This window comes from Indicator indicator, chromosome 1, assembly GCF_027791375.1.
Source record: "Indicator indicator isolate 239-I01 chromosome 1, UM_Iind_1.1, whole genome shotgun sequence".
In the NCBI taxonomy this organism is placed as follows: domain Eukaryota; kingdom Metazoa; phylum Chordata; class Aves; order Piciformes; family Indicatoridae; genus Indicator; species Indicator indicator.
Window position 1 is genome coordinate 67,937,295 of NC_072010.1, and position 21,351 is coordinate 67,958,645.

Below are 21,351 nucleotides of genomic sequence, written 5' to 3' on the forward strand. Positions count from 1 at the left end.
CAAGAATATGAAAATTCATTACTGCTAAGAGTGAAGAACCTTCTGAATGCTCCTCCTCAAAAAAGCTCAAAAGTCCTAGCACTGAAATACATTTTTCTTATAACCAGTAGGATAACACTCAAAGAAATCACAGAATTGTTTTGGTTGAAAAGACCTCTAGGATCATCGAGTCCAACCACTGACCTAACACCACTAGGGCCATTAAACCATGTCCTAAAGCGCTGTGTCCACACATTTCCTGAACACTGCTACTAGGAATGGTGACTCCCCCACCTCCTTGGGAAACTTATTCAAATGCCTGACCACTCTTTCAGTAAAGAAATTTTTCCTACCAAATCTAAACTTTCCCTGGCACTATTTCAGGCCATTTCCTCTCATTCTACAACTTGATCCTAAGGAGAAGAGATCAACCCCCACCTCACTACAGCCTCCTTTAAGGTAGCTGTAGAGGGCAATGAGGTCTCCCCTCAGCCTCCTCTTCTCCAGACCAAATAATCCCAGTTCCCTCAGATGCTCCTCATAAGACTTCTTCTCTAGACCCTTTGCCAACTTTGCTGCTCGTCTCTGGGCTCCCCACTTCAGAAATCACCAGTGAAAAGCTTTGAAATATCTATTCAGGAAACTGTAAAATTATGAAATGCAACACATTCATTTCTCAGTACAAGACTGTTTCATTAAAAAAAAAAAAACAACAAAACTTGTATGGCCTTGGTTTTTAGTTTACCATATCAAGTGGTCATTTGCTTTACTTTTATGGCAGCCAACTTCCAGTTGAAGATTTTATAACAACCAACCAAAAAACCCAGACAAACAAACAGCAATCTACCACGAAACAAACACCTTAAGACATCACAATAAATGACACCACCACACTAAATGAGCAATCCAGACCTTCAAAAGGTAATTCTTTTATTAGCAATGTGGCTGATCTACAGTTCTAATCCCTTCTAACCCTGCACTTCCTGCATTGCTAGCAGGATGTTGTATTTGTTGAAGTGTTACAACTAATTAGTTCACATTGAGCTCAGGTATTTTCAGCCACTTTGTTTCTTCCCTCTAGTTTAGGTTTCATCTTCAGTGGCAACCACTCTACCGCAGAAGCACATCTAAAAATTTTCCTACATGAAATCATTTTTGGGAGCGAGTGAAAAAAACCTGAAAAATCTACCAGGCTAGAAAGGTAGTTAACAAGAACCCAGCCATGTTAAAGTCAGTTATATTGAAAGCCTACTCAAAAAAGCGAGGAACGTTATCTAACCCTAGGGCAAAACAAAGGCAAACATGAGTGAAATACCTACTATCCGTGGCTCCTGTATAGACTTTATCCAAAGAAAGTCCAGAAAGAAAAAAGGTTATGTTCAATAACAACATTATGTTCAAGAATCTAGCAGTGTCAAAAAAAACCAAAAAACACCAAGAGAAAACAAGCACTGGTGCTGTTTTGAACAAATGGTTAAAACTGAACCATGCAAATAATAGTTGAGATTATGGATAATTAAATGTAGAAGAACTTATAAGAATTTCTTCCCATGAATTTCTAAACCTGCTAGCAATTTTTCATGTGAAAGACTTGCACAGCTGATGTTATTTCAAATATCAAACTATCTATAATTGTTTCATAGATCCCATCATACTTTACCAGGCCTGTACTTTTTTCCACTCACACAGATCTAATGTTTCTCCCAGAATGATCAATTCCAGTATGCCATTTGAAATCATCTCCTGCAAACTGACACAAGTTAACACTCCCACTGACTAGTGCCCCAATGGGCAGAAAAGCAGCATCTCTTCATGCCTTCAGGAGGAAGGCTCAGTGGTTAGTTAGATAAGATTCAGCTTTAAAGACGCAATGAGAAAGGAAGTAGTTGCTCTCCTCATTCACAACTTATTTTGAAAAAAAAAAAAGAAAATTTAAAATAACTGACAGTAATACTTGAGATGTAATCCCTCACCAAGGGAACAAGCAAAAACTCTATTAATAGGAAGCAACAAAAGACATGACAGAATGTTCTGGAATTGGATGTCCTCCTAAGACACACCAAAAGAAAGGCACTGAATTGATACGGAGGCTTTCACCTGACATTGATGTACATAATTTCAATGCAATATTACATAAGACATAATTTCTACACAGTATTTAATCAACTGTCTTGGGAAAATGAAAAGCTAACTAATTACATATCACAGTTTCTCTAACACTTGAAGGCTGAACAACCTCTCTTTCGCTTGTCCCCAAACTCTGAAAATCAAAATGGGTTTTGAACCTTGCAGCACATGTTGCTGACAGGCCAGCTATCTGGTGTCCACCTGGTTACCCTTTCATAAGCTACAGCAAATAGGCAGCATTTGGTCCTCTGTAAACTAACACAGTTGTGGAAAGTGAAGAACAGTTTCTTTCCATCAAGGTATCTTTCACAGGGTGTGCTTACAGTATTCTGTAATTAGTAATAATTTAAAAAAAATATTAGATCAATTAATCTGAAGTGTGTTCTAAGTCTAAAGCTTTCTTATTTATAGAGATGCAATCTCTATTAGGCAGGTTAGCCTGCCTACTATTTTAGGAGGTTGCAAGCTTTGTTATCACTTACAGTTGTTTGTTGCATGTGTGGGTGTATGGCTAGTTGAGTTTGTTCAATAGTTCTGGCAAAGATCTCAAAAAAAGCACATCTCTCTACATTTGAGATTGCTTCACTTGGTTCTTGAGGATCAGGAAAGCACCGAACTCAAAGACAGAACTCAGAAGGCATTAGAAAGAACAGAAATGTGAATTCAAATGGAACTTGTGAAAAAGTCCTTTGTCCTTTTTGACACACTTTCAGTTATTAACAGTAGAACACAGCATTTTTCTGCCTAAAAGTATGCATGTTTGAAAAAAAGAGGGAAATACTGTCTCCTTCATGCAAAGGCCAGAATTAACCTAAACCAAGCAAAATATATTTGTAATGATTGCTGCCACAAAATCTCAAAATGCAGAGATTTAAGAAGTGTAAATAACTTGACCCTAATTATGGCAAATCACAGCCCTTTGTTAAACCAGTGTAACCCTTTCCATGCTTCGATACATGGGTTGTTTGCTGGTGCTGAGACAAAGATGGATGACTTGGAGCTCTCCCCCACTGCCCCAGTTTAACACTTTAATACTGCATATAATGTGTGTCAATCCACACCAAGGGATACATTCCTTTTGAAAGAGCTCACCGCACCAAAAATCTTAGGAATTGTTCTCTCTTTCAAAGAAAGTTAACTAAATGGCTGTAGCGAAATTCATCATCCAGCTACGTATTTCTGAGTTGTCAAACCAATACCTGAGGAGAAAAAAAGTCACATACCTGGGCTGCCTAAAATTGCTGTTTTAACAAAAAGTGATAATTAATTTGGGGTATTTCACTATTAGGTCTCATTAGGATGCATTGACTACAGAACTAAAAGTGATAGTTGACTAAGTGCAAGTGATTATTATCTAATTTACTTTGAGGTGCAAAGTGAAGACACAGACACAATCAATAGAAGCTGCTATCAGTACTCTGGAGCGTCAGCCTTCCAAAGCTGGAAGCAAGAATAAGTGGAAGCTGTAAAGAACAAATATGGACAAAGACGAAAATAATGGGTCCACCAGGAATGAGGAATGTTTTATTAAATTTCCCAACCTACTTTCACAATTTAGCATTTATGAAAAAGTAATTGTATGGGAGAATATCCTGCTTAAAAAGTTAGGTAAAAAGCTCTAGAGGTTTTCTGTGTTCCCTCTACTCAATTCTTTCTTTAAAAAGGAAAAATTGATAGCAACCAGCTCAAGTCAGGAAATGCAAACTGAAGGTATCAAAAGAAGTGCAGTACAGCTCACTAAAAACTATAAAAAGTTAAACTGTGTCTGGAATAAATATTAGCAATAAAACAAATACAGAATCAGATATAACGTTAAGTTTCCTGCACATGATGTAGGAAAAAAATGTTTAATACTTATTTCTATACTATGGGATTATTTTGCAGTGACAACCATTTTTTCCTGTCATTAACTAGAGTATAAAAATAATAAGTAAAATGAAACACTTTTAATCTTCAAATGCAACACAATAGCAGAACCATCCAAACAGGTTTTACAGTTTTAGCATAAGCTCTGAGGAAAATCTGGAGCAATGAGGAAGTTTTGGAGAGTTACAGCAATGCCATTTATTTGAAAGCATAAACTGGGATCCTTGGTAACACTACCAAGTAATCAGACAAACTCTAATCCTAAAGGAAAACAAAGGAAAGCGACAAAGGATCCCACCCTCAAAACCCCACACAACATAGTAGTAGATTATGGATGTGGAATTAGTACTTATTAAAAGGGTTTTAAGGACAATAGGCATGAACAGACAATCTTTGCTGTACACTTCTCACTTCATTTGAACTCCTGATTCAGGTCTACCCATCTCCCCACGCCTGCACCCATGCTGGACAGATTAATAACCAGTCAAGAGAAAGGCCCAGCCACAAGAGTCACTTTCAAAGGCAGGCTCAGCAGATACCCTAAGCCTTTCTAGCAGGTCCCAAGACATTTGTTCTTAGGTACAAAAGTACTTGGTTTTCTTGAGTCATTGTGGGGGAATAAAAAAATTAATACATTACATACTAAACTGTGAGGGTGACACGGCCCAGCAGGATGGTTATAACCTCTGAGGTGCCGTGTCCTGTGCACCACAGGACTGCCCTGCCATGACCCACTTCTATAGGTGCCCTGTAAGTATGGGTTTTTAGAGGACAGTTGATAAAATATAAGCATAATTAGCCAGTAATTTAGAACTAGTACTTCATCTTGCTGCTACCTAACAGCCTGTCCCTGCACACCTCAAACCCTCTTCCTGTCTTTACCATCTGCCACTGTCTTGGGGCACAATATGGGGAGGTTTGGGGGTTTTGTTTCTTCAACCAGATGTCTCTGACAGCTTCTAAGCAATGTTATCTTCTCTCAACCCCACAACATTATCTGGTATCCCAATCTCTAATACAGCTGCAGCTACACTCTGGTGCTCTGTACCTTGTATTACAGAAAAACTGCAAGCAGGAAACCTCAAGACTAGTTTGGTGGTAACGACTTTCTGCATAGCTCCAACAGAGCAGAAAAGTTAAGCTTGTTTTTTTTGTCCTGCAGGAAGCTTAGAAGCCTTTTTAAAAGACTCACAAAGAAATAAAGGAGAATACACACTAGAAGGACCCAGAAATATATCTGTCCTGCTAAGGAGTCAGTACAACAAGAGAAATCTCACTTTCTCTATATTCATATAGGAACATGTAAATGGCCATTTGCAAAAAAAACCAACCAAACAAACAAACACCAAAACAACCAATCCAACCAATGTTTTGTACACAGCTCAGCCTTAGTGATGACCTAGGCCGCCCTTTCCAGCTCTCCAAGCCCCACTGCAGCAGGAGGTTGCAGCACCAGCATCTACCTGGTAGGAGAAATAGGGATGCTGTTGAAAGTAGAGACTGCCCAGCACAAAGAATGCAGTGAGGGCAGACCCCCAACTCAAGTCTTTCCTTATTTCTTATAATCCATCCAAGTTTACTTCACAGTCATAGCTGACCATTATTCAAACTAATACAGCTTCATAATTTGAGATGCGGTTTCAGAAAAAGTTGAAATCGCAAGAAAAGGACAAAACTGCCATCACAACAGTAAGACTACGGAAAATAATATTAAGCAAGAATAAAGTTGCTAGTGTATATATGAGAAAGTAGCAGATATTAGTGATAGAGAAAGCTGCAGCACTAAAGGAATACAAATCTGAGTTCTGGCCTTCTATAAATTAACACAATACTGCCCTAAATTTATACAATATTAACTTTGTTTCATGTTGTGACCTTCATAAAACCTGACCGTCCCAACTTCATATTTTTAAAATTTTATTTGTAATACAGCTCTTCCACAAAATTTCCTGGTCTGAGGCAGTTCAAGTTACAAATGTTTAATCAATGTGACAGTCTAAAACACATACTTCTAAGTACTATCTTTCCTATTTATGTGATAAGCACTCTGCTGTTTCAGGAAGCTAAATGTTTGAAAAAGTTTTGATGTCTTACTTTAAAAGGATGTTTTTATAACCTTTTTGGAACAGTTTGTTTATTATAAAGTAAGCAGTGTTCTTTTTTAGCTTCTGACAAATGATTTAAATTTACAATTCTATTTCAAAGGACAAAACCCTGGTACTCTACAGGAACAAGCTGGTATTATAGCAACATATGCTAAAGTTCTGCAATGCTAGATAGGAGCCTTATAATTTACCTATGCTTAAAAGATAGATAATGATAGTTACCCAAAGTTACAGAGAAAACACTCTTAACAGGCTTTTAACCAAGCTGACACTGAGTATGGTCACCAACACAGAGCACAAAAGACTTGAAATAAAAACCTAGCTCAAGTCTTTCCATAAACGTAGGATAACCATTAAGAAACCAGCTAAAGACAATCTTAAGGGATTAAAAAACCCAAGCAAACATATTTCAGCTTGTTTGGGAAAATGTTGCTTTTAAAGAAGTTATACTTTTATGCAGAAATCAAGACAAAGATTTCTAACAGACAACCTCTTAGAGACCAGGCAAAAAAAAAAAAATATAAAATGGGGGATTTTTATAGTTAAAATTATTTTATTAGTGCTTTACCCAACCAAGACAGTATTTTTGAAAGACACTATTTCCCCATATCTTAAAGACTGCACAAAATTGCATCTTTTCATGTCCTTTTACTATACACTTTGCAGAAATGGGGGGGACGAAGCTGTATTATCACCATTGCTGCTTTTAGTTTGTTGGGAAAAAAATAACAATAAAAAACAACACCTGAACACAAAAGCAAATCCAGCTCCAGAGAGACAGCTAACATCCCTTCCCATCAAACCCTTCCTCCACCCTTTAGCCCCAACATGTTCGTGCCATCTGCCCTCAACCTCCCCTTCCTGCATCTGTTGTTGCAAGCTCCAGCCGCAGGCAGGGTTCAGGTTGGTGTTTGTAATGGCTGACAGTTACGGCTCTGTCTCCATCAGCAGCCTATGCAGATGCAGCTACTGCAGATTTTGAAGGCACTGCCATCAACTGCAATGGTTTTCCACATTTTAGATGGCAGTGGTAAAACTTGGGCTGTAGAAAGAGAACATAGATCCTTTGGCTGGAAACAGCATGAGAAAAACGGGGAGGAAGTAGCTTTCTGTCCTGTGTTTCTTGGACATCGAGTAAGCACAAGAGAATCTCGAACACTGCCTCACATTTAGATAAATACAGTGGAAAGGTATCAGCTCACCTTTTCCTGAGTTCTTATAAAAGCAGTTTCACAAAGCTACACAACTAATAAACAGTTCAACTGCAGTAAAGACAACTTATGGGAAAAGAGACCTCATCTTGCCTCTCAAACAGCAGCAATGATTAATGATCACATCTCTGCATTGGCTTATGGGTGTTTCTACTAAGTTAGAGACACAGATAAGCTTAACGTTTGTTGGTGTTGCTCTGGTCTGTTATCTGTTCATTCCTCCCAGCAGACAACATTTAACCTTACTTATACATTTGAAAATATGTAGAAAAAAATTTTTAAAAAATAAAAACAAGATAGAAAAGAGGGGAAAGTCCAGAAGAATATAACCTATTAGTTTTCTATGCAAGACAAAATTACAAATCATTTAACACCTAGCAACCTCTCCACAGTTCCTTACAAGAAGGGGGCAAGGAGGAAGCCATGCACACAAGATCACAGAAACATACTCAGACACTCTGAGAGAGTGCTTCGGTGATATTATCTATATGATAGACTGGTGAAACATGCTCTGTGGAAGAACAAATTAAGAGTGCTGCTGTTCATACATTTTTATCCTCACTATCAATAAACCTTCCTTTTCACCTTGAAATTAAAACAGTCAGCCACTCAGGCTACGATGAGATATTTATTCTAAGATTAAAAAAAAAAAAAGTGTTACCATTATTTGCTTGTACTGCTACTTCTTTTCACCTAGCTCAAACGTTACATGGTCTGCAGAAATCATACTTCACTGGGAGTGTTAGTACATTTATGCATTGTATAAACAAAGAACAGTCCTCAGACATAAGAAGTTTAACCTTGATCTCACACAGAAGGACAAAGCTCAGAATCATTGTGGATTGCTACGTTTTACTGCTAATCCCTTGAAACACTGCTACCTACTTTTCAAGGGATTTCACTTTAAACTGTCTATAAAATGCTGAAAATAAAATTGAACTGCTGACCTTCTGTTCCCCAATAGAAAAATCATACATTTGCTTTTTAACTAGAAAGAGGAAGAGATGTTTGTTCAGTTCCAGAACACATTTATTCCCGACCAAAGCTGTGTAACGAGAAGAGTAGTACATTGTCCACTTCTAGACAATGTTCACTTCATAGTCTTAAGCAATTTATCAATCGACTTTAAAAAAAAAGAACAAACCCTATTCTATCTACCTCATGACAGCAGCAAACTAAAAAATGCCTATATTAAAAGTTCTAGTTTACACAGCATTAAGTGATTTAAAGGTCCTGTTCAGACAGTTCCTGTGAGCTTTGCAGGTTACTGTCATTTCAAAAACTGAATAAATTCTAAAGACTTCTGGATTTTATTTTTTTTAATCTAGACCAGAATTTTTATTCAACATAAAAATGCACATTGTAGCAACAGAAAAACAAATTAAGATAGATCTCAATTTAACTTTCCAGGAAAATTTCCTCAGATTTTTAGCTGAATTTGGGGTTAATGAACACATTTTTCTCATATATAGGAAAGTTTCTCAGGCTAAAAGCTACTTTCTAGAAGCAAGGTCCTTGAACAGTACAGGTGAAAAAAACAAACAAAAAAATTCTGGACAGAAGATATTCTTAATTCTGCACTTTATGTACGTAACAAGAGGCAGCCTGAAAGATAGTGTCAGATTTCATTAAGAAACAGATAACACCATTGAATTTATTCTTGTATAAATCTGTACAATCTTCCTGAAGAAGATTGTACAAGATAGTTACTCAGAAAGCTATCCTTTTAATTTCCTGATAGAGTACATATCAAGAGAAAGCACAATTTAAATGAAAAGATACTTTTGGATCTTTTATGAGATGGGAGTGCATACTGCAGCTTCAGCCCAGACAAGAAAGGGACATCCCAGCCTTCTCCTGAAGTTATCTGTTCTCCTTCCACCTAACAGCTTCTTCACAGTTAAAACAGGAATCCTCTCTCTGTGTTCCCAAAACAGAAGTGCAGGGGAAACTCTATTCCTCACACTTTTCCAAATGCAACAGATTTCAAAACAACCTTTCCTACAGCTCTTAAAAATGCTGCATTTCTCGTCTAGGATGTTGGCAGTATTCTTTTATTTAAATAAAATGAATTTTTACATATCTTCCTCCAGTTCAAACAAGGTTCTCTTTCACAAAACAGCGCTTTTGAGTGCTCTGCCACACTATTTCAGCAGCAAGCTGAAGAGGACTGACACAAAAAGAGAAACACCATTCACCAAAGGGTGTGGAAGATGAAAGAGGATTTACTGAAACCCTTCTGTTAAAGACATGCTCCTGTAAGCACATTAGGACGATGTTCCTTATTCTGAACTCTTACCTTGCAGTTCAAGTGTCCCATGCAGACGATCTAAGAAGTTCTTCCACTACTATTACCCCAACATGGTTTTACCATAACACCAGAACTATCCTCAAAAACAAAAGCTTCTGAAAGCAAACTTCTACTGGATAAAGTCTAGGATTATCGGACTTTTTCCACAGAACCAGTTACCCAACCCCAAAAAATAACTGAATAGGAATGTCTACATTTCTATGAGAAAATGGTCTATGAGACCAATACTGCCTGACAGCACCAAACTCACACCCTTCTTTATTCCTACTCTCCAGTGTTTAAACAAAACTGAATTCTTCTGAACTCCTCTAAACCTCTTCCTACTGTTTTAACTTCTCCCAGCAATGTCTCCTCAGCTCAATTTTCTGAATAGAATCTCCCTGCAATTAAGAAATCATCTCAAAATTAAACATTTGGCTTTGGCCACTACATCAAATTCTCTTTCAACCAGAGATGTTATGTACTCTGACACTGATGATACTTTCTCTTCTCGTACATTTACGGACACATTTTCTTCTTTACTCCCACCAAATAAAGTACACTACCAAATGTGAAAGGAAAATACTAGTAGTAATTTCCATACGTGAAGAGAGACTGTAGAGACAAGTATCTGTACTGGAACCACAACTACACAAAGGAAAAACAGATTCAAACCCACAGTTTGAAATTTGGAAGTTTAGCCACAGAGTTTGCTTTCCTTCTAGTTCAACAAAAAGTTTGTAATTTATATTGCTAATGAGTTTCAATAAAAGTGACTATGCTATCACTGTTTCATACACATTAATAGCAGAGAACCACAAGAAAAAATTAGTACCTGACAGTTTCTTGTAGTACTTGCAGCACTCGCAGTCAAAATTCAAAAGCAACACGGATATGAATTACAGCAGAGGAGGCTCCACCTCAACATGAGGAGAAACTTCTTCACTGTGAGGGTCACAGAGCACTGGAACAGGCTCCCCAGAGAGGTTGAGGAATCTCCTTCTCTGGAGACTTTCAAGACCCATCTGGATGCATCCCTGTGTGACCTGCACTAGATTCCATGGTCCTGCTCTGGCAACAGGGTTTGGACTTGATCTCAAGAGTCCCTTCCAACCCCTAACATCCTGTGATCCTATGATGCCACAATCCTGTTTTAAGTAATACTACAACAGAAGTAGAGAACTTCATTATCTAAAGATACAAGCAAGTCAATAGTTTTATCAAATCTGCAGCAGGTGTCAATAAAAAGGCTTTTTAAGGAAAACTTGTACACAAATATTGGGAGCTGTGGAACAGTGCATCAAAGCAGCAGTTACAATCCCTTGACGCACCAAAACTAGAAGCAAGTATATAGAAATTCAGCGTAACCCAGGGTGAGGAACAGAAGAGGGAGAAGGAAGAAGACTCAAGCATCCCCTCTCCTCTTGGACCTCAGTGAGAACTTAACTGAAGATTCCTTTTCCTTTGCTGCACCATAGAACCTCTGAATACTTCAAGTGACTAATACCAAGCATTTTTATTTTATTTGTTCTTAAGCTTCTTGTTGAAAACTGAACTCTGAGGAACAGGTCCTGGACTGAGGTGTTATTTGGTGCCTTCTTTCTGCTTCTCTAATGTGTAATACATCTAGGTTCAAAAACTCATCTGTGAAACCAAACTTTAGTTCCCACATAGGTAAGCAGCACTGCGTGATTGCATCAAATGCTGCCCTCAGGCTTTGTTTCTCTTATTTTTAAGGATTCTGTAGAATTAGTCAGGGTACTGGCTCAGGATATGCAGATGCCCAGACACCACTTACAGACCATAATCTTTAGTCTGACCAGCAGCCTGCTTTGTGCCATTTCCTCCACTTTTTCTAAACCACAGTCATGAAGCAGATTGCAACACCCTACTGTTCATTCTGCCACCATCTTTTTTTTTCCTGAAAAATACACAGCAGCAGCTGCTCCTCACACAACTAGACATAACCCCAGCACACATATAGAATGCCTTCATTTTGGACGTTGATCATATGGTACCAGTTATACAGGAGAAGGCTTATGCAGCTCACAGGTCAAGACTTCCTGAAGTTTCAGTAAATTACTGTGGTCAGAAAGTATGTTCTAGCAGCCATGCATCCAAAGAGTGCCTGAGGGGCAAGTCAGCAGCTGAGAACGCAAGTTTCCATTATCGCTGACAGTACATTCAGTTTCTAAGAAGCACAACTGTCAAAGCCTTGCTTATGAGCTAGTTTGAAAACTAGTTTTATAAACATACATAAATGCACTCACACAAGGTTTGCAGCTTTAGTCAAAACACTTAAGTAAACTCATGAATGTCACACTCTTTGCTAATGAGATAAATGCTTTAGCTTACCAAGTATCCTGACCTTCATCATCACAAACCAGCACTCTCTCTATCCTTGATGGAACAGACCTTTCTAGATCCTATCCAAACCCAGAACTGGCAGAAAATGACATTCAGTAATCTTTAGGGAGAACTAAGAAAGGAAAACTAATACTCTGTTTAATCTCAAAAAACAAATTCATAGATCAAATATAAAGAGAAGTCTAATGCTCATGCAACAGCATTTTTGAGGTTGGTATCTGATAACTTGAGAGCTAATGGTATGAGACAACCCAGCCTATCAGGGAATGTGCTAAGTGATGGACAAAGAGCTACTGATTTTGGTGCAAGATAGATAATGTAAAATCAGCCTCTTGGGAGAATCTGGATCCCACAATTACCTGATGCTTCAGGGAAGAATCTCTCTGATATCACTCGTCAAAGCCTGCTTGCATGACAGGAAGATATTTAACTTGCATACAGGAACACATCTGTTAAGATGTCTGTATTTCACATTAAAAAAAAAAAAATCAGGTTAAAAATACAGGTGAATTTTAAAGGTTAGAAGGAAGAGTTGGAACAAGTGGTCACAAGGAAAGGACATGCTAAAAAAAATATGCAAGAACTCGAACTAGTGAGGAAAAAGCCAGAGCAGCAATGACAGTGGCAGGGGATTGCTGGAAGCATTATGCATACAGCTGCCTAATCAAAAAGCAGGAGTAGAAAAGAGGGAGGAAAAAGTGACAGAGCAGGTAGAAAATAAGCTCTTTTGTTATGGGCAACAACTAAGAGCAGCTGACAGACAACCGCCTCCAAAATAAGGAGGGATAAGATGAGAGCTGCAGGGGATCCCTGAAACAAAAGGGTGTGAAAAGAGAACACAAAGGAAAGCTGGAATTAAACCCAGGAGACTGCAAGGAGCCTGTGATGTCTTAAAATGAGACTCTCAAACTTAAAACTAGGGAAAGAAAAACAGACTGTAGGAGGTTTGTGTCTTTATGGATGGTGTTCTATGCTTTGTGTTACTACTGGCTTAAAAAATAAACAGGCCAAGCTCATTTTCTCAGTCCTCTCTGCTTAATACAATTCAAGCTTTGTTACTACAGCACAAACAGTAACTGTAATCCAAGATTAAATTAACCAATTTATTAGAAACAGAATTCCACAGCAAATATATACACCATCCTTTTAATATTTTTTTGTTCTGTGAAATTCACCATTTCAGCAGTTATACTGAGTATGCCTGGGTAACACACAAAACCATTCACCAGATACCAAAAGATGAACTGTGTATACACTATGCCTCTTGCCATTCATCAAAATGCAGTATTTCAGCAAGCCAAACTATTTTCAGTATCATAATACATTTGATGCAATACATACCAGTTGCATACAATGTTACATGGAACATTAAGAAACACTACTGAAAACACACACATGTACAGTTTTAGGATTCATACCACATGTTAAGTCCAACTAAATCCAACCAAACTCTACTACAGATTTGCATTTCTACTACACACTAAATCCAACATGAATAGTGAATCATTTAAGTTCCCTCAAAGTCTTCACATCAGAAGATCTGCCTCCCAGCCATTATCAAATGCAGGCATAAGCCTTCAGCTGATTTTCTAAGTGACCTATGACAACGCTGTCCATTCTCCATTTGTCCGCTTCTACAAAGTGCCAGCTCAAGCAGTCAGCCCTGAAGAGTTAAAAAACAGGCATGACACTCCTCAGGTTTCTGGCAGGATCTCCAAGAGGAGTTTGCAAGCAGGAGGTGACAACAACTTCTTTATGGGGCAGTTAGATCTTGGAGTCAATCAGTGACCTCAGTGGCCTCAGCAGCTAATCTTCCTCCTTCAGGAAGGTTTGGGATCACTGACCTGCCCCTGCACCAATACAACCCTGTCACAGCACACAATGCTGGCACAAGGACTGCTCCCTATCCCTGCATGCCAAAAACACCAAGCTGACTTTCCCTGACATATGCCTCTATGTGCACCACTCACCTAAATTACGAATGCTTTCAAGCATCTAATGATACCCTCCTCCCTGTGAGGTAGCTTGACTGCTGAAGATATTTTGAAAGGTTTCTCAAGATCTTCTAAGCCCCATCAGTTATCCCTCAAAAGTGCAAGGTGGAACACAGGAATGTTTACTTAGAAACCACAGAAACAGGTGCTCAGTAACCAGTTCTGCCAGTGGCATTCCTTTGAACACTGATAAAGACACCAAGGTTGGTCAATGAGTGTTTTGCAAAACGCTCAGTAGACAAATATACTTGGGCACAAGCTTAACCTTAGCTTACTAAGGTATATCTATTTTATATATATACAGCTTAACTTGTAGCTATATTTCTGAGCAACATGCCAGATGCTTTACAGCAGGCAAAGATCCCTTTTGGCTCAGAAAAACTGACATGCTGGATGAGAAGACGAAGTCCATACTGGCTATGAAACCACAAAATAACATCTGTGAGGGAAAAAGTGATGTTTTACTTTTACTGAACTGAATTTTCTTGTATTGATGAAAGCTGTACAGTGGTCGCTGATGAGGAATTCGAATGGACTGCAGTTGAAGTACGCTGCAAAGGCCACTCGTGGGCCATAGCAGGTACTGTTGATATCCACAAACCTGAGTTGCATTTTAAGCTTATCGAAGCTGGAAAACAATTATAGACAAGCGATTCTTCATAACCTGCCTTGATATTATTTGTAAATAAAAGCATGTCTGTATTTTCATGCAAAAAAAAAAAACCCTACAATTGGTACAAAGAAAAGCAAAATAAATGTAGCAAAAAAAAAAAAGAAAAAGGTCTGAAAAAGAAACCACTAACACCGCATAATTCAGGGAACACCAATTTATTTGGCTGGTATATTTGTGGACATTCCCTACTCTCTAAAATTAGAGGTTAGAAAGTATTATGCTACTAGCATAACATAATGGGCAGTATTCTGTAAATTATTTTTTTATAATAGATGTCTGAAAATACATTTGAGTAACGCTAAAGTTGCGTTCAAAGGCTTAAAATCAACACGGGATAATTGATGCAATTATAAGAAACTTTTCTCTATGGGAAAGGAATGCAGGCATCCACTCAGCACGTACTTCTCATTCCCTTAATTACTGTCAGAATAAAACACTCCATTTGTGTTGTGATTGTACCTTACAGGCTAGGCTTTCTATCAAATGTTGTAGTACTGTAGCCATTGGCATTTGATCACAGTTTGGCAAAACTGCTAAGTACAGCAACACTGATAATTCTGCTTCTGTCTATTTGCTTCTGATCTCAGTCTCCCTCCTGACCACAGAAATATCCCTGAAGAACAAAACAGTATACTCTATCAGAGTATATGAAGTCTCAGAAAATTGTACTATTAAAGAACATTTCTCTGAATATATCTTCTAAAATACAGAAAAGAATTGCTCAAAAACATACTAATATTGCAGACACTTTTCAAAATATCCTTTTGTGAGAACACAAGATGTGATTTGTTTTTTGATTCAAAGACTGAAAATGAATCAGGAACAAGTTCAGAAGTACACAATACCCTGTATACAACATGATGTATAGGTTAAATCTTTTTGGATAGTTTCAGATTTACAACTGAATGCTTGCAATGAATTACTAGAACACAAGACTTCATCTGCACTTCACACTAACTGCAGAAATGACAGATTTTTACTTCTTTTTAAGGGTACTTTTTCATACAGTTCTCTTCATAGGAAAGAAAGAAAGAAAAAAATAAGAAAGAAAAAAGTAAGAGAAAGACAGAAAAACAAAAGCAAACAAATGAAAATAAAACCAGCTTGACCAGCTAGAAAAAAAGTTGAGCTGCCTGGGAGATCTTGACAACCTCATACTAATTACACTGTAGTTCTGACTCAGCAAAATCCTGTAAGGGCACATTATTGTCCACAGTTCAGTGAAGTATAAGAACATTTTGAGTGTAATTTGTGAGTATTTACTCTTGTGCCAAGTGCGTTTCCTTTTCAAAGGGCAAAAGGTTTACTATGCTCTGGTTCAACAACAGATTTCAGATGTAGGCTTTATTGAACCTATATCTATGCATTCATTTCCTTTTGGGAAAGGCATTAGAATGCTCCATGTTTTGCTGAATCAACGTTGTTGCCAAGTTGAATATAGTCCTCCAGAAACATGCACACAAAGGATGGAAAAAGACATAAAATATTAATACAGAAGTTAGATTTAATTTTGTTACTGAAATTAAGTGTCTTCTAATTGGATGCTGCAAGTACTCTGGGTACCCATAGTTTAATATAAGACAGACAGACAAACAACAACAACAAAAAAAAAAACAAAAACAACCCAAAAAAAACCACCACAAACAACAACAAGAAAACCACAAACAAACAAAGCAAAACCAGAACCGACACCTTGTAACCCCCACCAATTTAGATGTCCAAATAGTTCTTCCTCTCTTTCAGCGAGCTGCCTTTGAGAAGTATATAACACCTTCACATGCTAGAAATACCTTCCCTTTGGGCACGTTTGATTTCCCACCCCTCTCTCGTTTTAAAGGGCAAAAATAAAAAATTACTCAATCAGCTAAATACCACAGAAATAAGTTCAACACAAAGTTTACTCTATATCCATAACCCAGATTCCAGACATCTATTTCTTTGAACAAAGCAGTGGATTTTTGAAAAATTATTTTTACTAAACATTTAACTGAAAACTATTAGTACATAAAGACAAGAAAGAGATTGCAAAGAAAAATCTAAAGGGTTTATAGTACACATTTGAAATAAACACAAAATTTGGGCTATAGTCAGTAAAATAGAAGCTTAAATTTGAGTAGAATCACTGGCTTTAGGATGATGTATTTGTTTTAAGTTTACATCAACAGTCTTTTCAAGAATATTTTGATTTTGCTACCTACATGACATGAAAAGTGTAAAGAAAACTTACTGAAGCTTCTACTCCAGAAAGTTATTATAAAAGATTTCATATAAAAGATTTCATACTATTAGTCTTTAAACACAAATACAACATGTTCAAGGCTATACTTTGATCTGTTGGAAAGATTAGATTTATAAATTTAAATGCATATATCAGATGATAGTACAAAAGCCAATTGTAACATCTCAGAGTTTCTATCCCAGCACCCCAGAATTTCCTTTTCGGTTTGAAGGAAACTGAATGATTTGCAAAAACATGTGTAGACATTCTCTTTAAGATTGCATTCCATTTTTAATTCTACCTGGTTCACTTGCACTTTATTAAACAAATTAAGTATAATTTCAACATCTGATAACACTTCATTGAACAAGTATTTAACAGAACTCACAACAAATCTTAAAGCACACAAGGACTTCATACGTTGGTTCCCATTTGAAATGTCAGTAATTATCATTCATAACTTCCTTCTGAGGTTTGTTTATAAACAAAAGAATTTGAGTAAGAAATAATAAATCCACATGGTAAAGCAATGAATGAAACAGATTCCCAGTTTTCTGCTCCATGCTGCAGCCACTACAGTGCTGAAAGCTCATTCAGCGTTCCTTTCTTTAAGTACAGTTGTACAGTTGTAATAAGGTTTCATTTTATTAAAAGTTTCTCTTAATAAATCTCTACTGAGACACAGAGATCAACTACAGATACTAGAAACAGAAAATAGGATACATGAATTGACAGGAAAAAAGACAGCCAGAATCTACCACAAAATGAATCCTATGAAAAACATTAGCTTCATTAAGGTACCTCAGGGTCTTCTAAGCCAGCATAGGACAATATTTATACACTGAATGTAATTCTGTTCTGTTCTCACAATAAAATCTACAAACGTTTTTTCTTCTCAATACTTCATAAGCTATCCATTTTCAGAATTTAATCAAAGAATAATATTAAGCCTACTCTACCACAAACTATGGACAGCCACTAATCCTCTACACCTCCCCCACACAACCACATCCGGCCTACAGCACCTTCAGGGCACATCATCCCAAGTTAAAACAGTAGGTAACAGGAGACAGTAGCCAAAAAAACCTCAGGAGTAGTATCTAGTGTTTGATTATTAACCTGAGCCTATTCTATTTTCTTGTCTTTTCTTGAAAGTAAGAGCTAAAACTGATTTGTCTCAGATCCCTGAAGGAGTAAGACTCGCTATTTAATCATCCATCCACCAATTTAAAATAAACCAACAAACAAAACACTCAACAACAAAAACCAACCCCCCCCCCAAATACAAAACAAAAACACAAACCCAACAACTTAAAAAACCCCCACACATAAGAGAACCCCAAACCAAAGAAACAAACAAAGAAACAAGTCACTACACCACACAAAAGCAAAAACCAAGCAATGCATCTAAGTTCACTCATCCTTAGTTACAAAAATAACCACTAAAACTCGGACCACTCACCTTTGGCACACTGCTAAAGGACACAGGCAGTGAAAGGCAGGACTCTCCAACAAAGTTATGTACACCACTATCTGAAATAACAAAACATATATTTTAGTTTCAGCACTAAACTTCAAAGACCTTTAGCTAGGTAACTTAATTTTCATACTACCAAAATCTAAGAGATGTGGAAGGTACTAGCAAAATATCTCTAACCTGATCCACCTGTTTAACATTAAAAGACTCCATATTTAACTTCTCAGTGAATACAAGGTCAGTTTAACCACAGACAACCCAAACCATCTAGGAAAGAAAGAGACCACAAACCCAGCCATCACAATACAGATAACAATCAGTCAAGGAATGAAATTAAAAATTTGGTCCTGTTTTAGAAAGATTACACTTTAAAAAGCGCTATTATTTACTGTTTGCTTCAGTTTTTTATTAGTTTAACTTGCCTATACTGCCTTAGTGAAAGGAAACACTGTTACACAAGGAGAAGCGAGGTAGGTATAACCGCAAAAGCACAGTCAGTTTTGTGGGACAGGGCGTTTTCTCCCCAGGATGTACTCACACACACTTTGGATGTGTAATCCAGATGGATTACTACTGTCTGTGGTTTGGGGCTCCCTGGCACAAGAAATACTGATGCAATGAGACCAGCACTGAAAGAGGCAGTGAAGTTGGTTGGACAGCTGTAGAACTCCTTTAATGGAAATTCTAGGTGCATGTAAAGAAAGATTCCACCACAAGGGTGGCTAAGTATGGCCACACGCTCGTTGAGAAGTGATGGACCTTCTTCCTAGATGAGTCTCATTCTTCTATACACAGGCTCAGCTGCAGCTTTAGCCCTGCCAAGAGCTGGACAGCACAAGCTTCCAGAGGTCCTTCCCAGCCTCCATTGTTCTGTTAAGTTTTTCTAGCCACAAAAGTAACATTTCAGAGGGGACTCCAAAGTCCTTAAACATTTCTTTCTGTTTCTTAATGATCCTTCTAACTCCATAGGATGTCTGACAAATTCAAGCAGTGTAAAACCATTAAGCTCCCATTCAAAGGGAAGGAAAAAATTCTAAGCATCTTCCTTCCCCATAGCTCGAAAGGATGCTATATCACAACTCCTACTCAACCTGAGGCCACTCATGCACAAACGTCTCTGTTCTGTCTTCTCTAAACAGATTCTAACCACCTGTCACTTTACAAAAGCACCCTGTGAATAAATTGAAGTATACCAGCAATTTGTCACTGATTCGGTGCATTATAACAAAAAGGGGGGAGGAGGGGGAAGTATTGACAAAGGTATTGTAAATACCTTATGCAGATGTTTTAAAAGAGCTAGACTTCCATCCATTAGTACAAAGTGGAGTAACATAACTGCTAAAACCACCATTTGGCAATCATTTAAGTATAAATATATCGTTAGGGAGTAAAGCACAAAGAGAGTTCCTGTCCCTCAGCACCCCAGCAGCTGCAAGGGAAGCCAAAGCCAGAACATTTCTAGCCATCAAAAAAAAAACCCAAAAAAACCCACAAAACCAAAAACCAAACATAAAAGGAAAACAAAACAAAAAAAATGACAAACAGAGACTCACAGCCTGTGACAGCACAGATCAGACAGAACCCCAGGGTGACTTATTGCCTTCTCTGCCAGGGTGCTGGCTGCAATATCTGCTGCCCCATTACCCAACCTGAGTTTTGAACTTTGTGCAGACAGACCTGAGGCAACCACCCTTTGCTGTATCAATTTTCATACCCAGCATTCTCACTGAAAACTGCTCCATATTTGAAATTACAGGACAGATATCAAGTAAATGGGAAAGTTGCATGAAACAACATTAAAACTCTTGAGGCGGGGTAGATCTGTTTTTCTACTGGCTGAATGTTTTATAGCATGTTTTAATCCTGTCAATAAGGCAAAAACATTTTTAATATTAAGATGAAAAGGTGAAAGAAGAAAAACCCCTTTAATTTTTGTTAGATCTTCTGAACAGTACTATTTTTCCCTTCTATCCTCCCAAATATCTACTGCCCACTACCATCCACCACTGCGGCACTGTACCAAGCTTCTGGTTTTTTATTGTGTTCCTTCGAGAAAAACCCAACACTTCTATCAGTTATTGCTTCCAGCTCCACAAATGCAGATTATCGTACAGAACTTGTTCAAAAATGAGCTGAAAACCAGTATTGCTGACCATCAATAGTGAAAAACTAACCATGTCACTAACCATTAGTCAACTGGAGAAGAAGTACAGTTGGGCAAAGTAAGAGTCCAAGTTCCATCTAAACACATAAAAAAAGAATGAGTCGTGTTTATCTCAATATAACAATGCTACCTTCCTTCTCTACAAGAAACGTTTTATTTTTGCAGCTCAATTAACATACATTATAAGCAGCTCAGAATCATAGAATCTGTCAGGGTTGGAAGGGACCACAAGGATCATCTAGTTCCAACCCCCCTGCCATGGGCAGGGACACCTCACACTACATCAGGCTGGCCAGAGCCTCATCCAGCCTGGCTGCAAACACCTCCAGGGATGGGAACACAACCACCTCCCTGGACAACCCATTCCAGGCTCTCACCATTCTCATGCTGAAGAACTTCTTCCTCACTTCCAGCCCAAATCTCCCCACTTCCAGCTTTATTCCATTCCCCCTAGTCCTGTCACTACCTGAGATCCTAAGAAGTCCCTCCCCAGCCCCCTTCAGATATTGAAAAGCCACAATAAGGTCTCCTCAGAGCCTTCTCTTCTCCAGACTGAACAGCCCCAACTCTCTCAGTCTGTCCTCATAGAAGACATGCTCCAGCCCTCTGATCATCCTGGTGGCCCTTCTCTGGACACGTTCCAGCATGTCCAGATCCCTCTTGTAATAGGGAATCCAGAACTGGATGCAGTACTCCAGGTGGGGTCTTACCAGAGCTGAGTAGAGGGGGAGAATCACCTCCCTCGACCTGCTGGCCACACTTCTGATGCAGCCCAGGCTCTGGCTGGCTTTCTGGGCTGCAAGTGCACATTGACAGCTCATGTTGAGCTTCTTGTCCACCAGCAACCCCCAAGTCCTCTTCTTCAGGGCTGCTTTCCAGC

At 38.2% G+C, this 21,351-nt stretch overlaps 1 protein-coding gene across 1 annotated transcript in view; it reads right to left on the minus strand.

Annotated features, from left to right (window-relative positions):
• NCK2 (NCK adaptor protein 2) overlaps positions 1 to 21,351 on the minus strand; it is an 87,788-nt gene that overhangs the window by 34,829 nt on the left and 31,608 nt on the right. Inside the window, exon 2 of the mRNA XM_054382763.1 lies at positions 18,293 to 18,363. The gene's annotated coding sequence lies outside the window, so the exon portion shown is untranslated. The remainder of the gene's footprint in view (positions 1 to 18,292; positions 18,364 to 21,351) is intronic.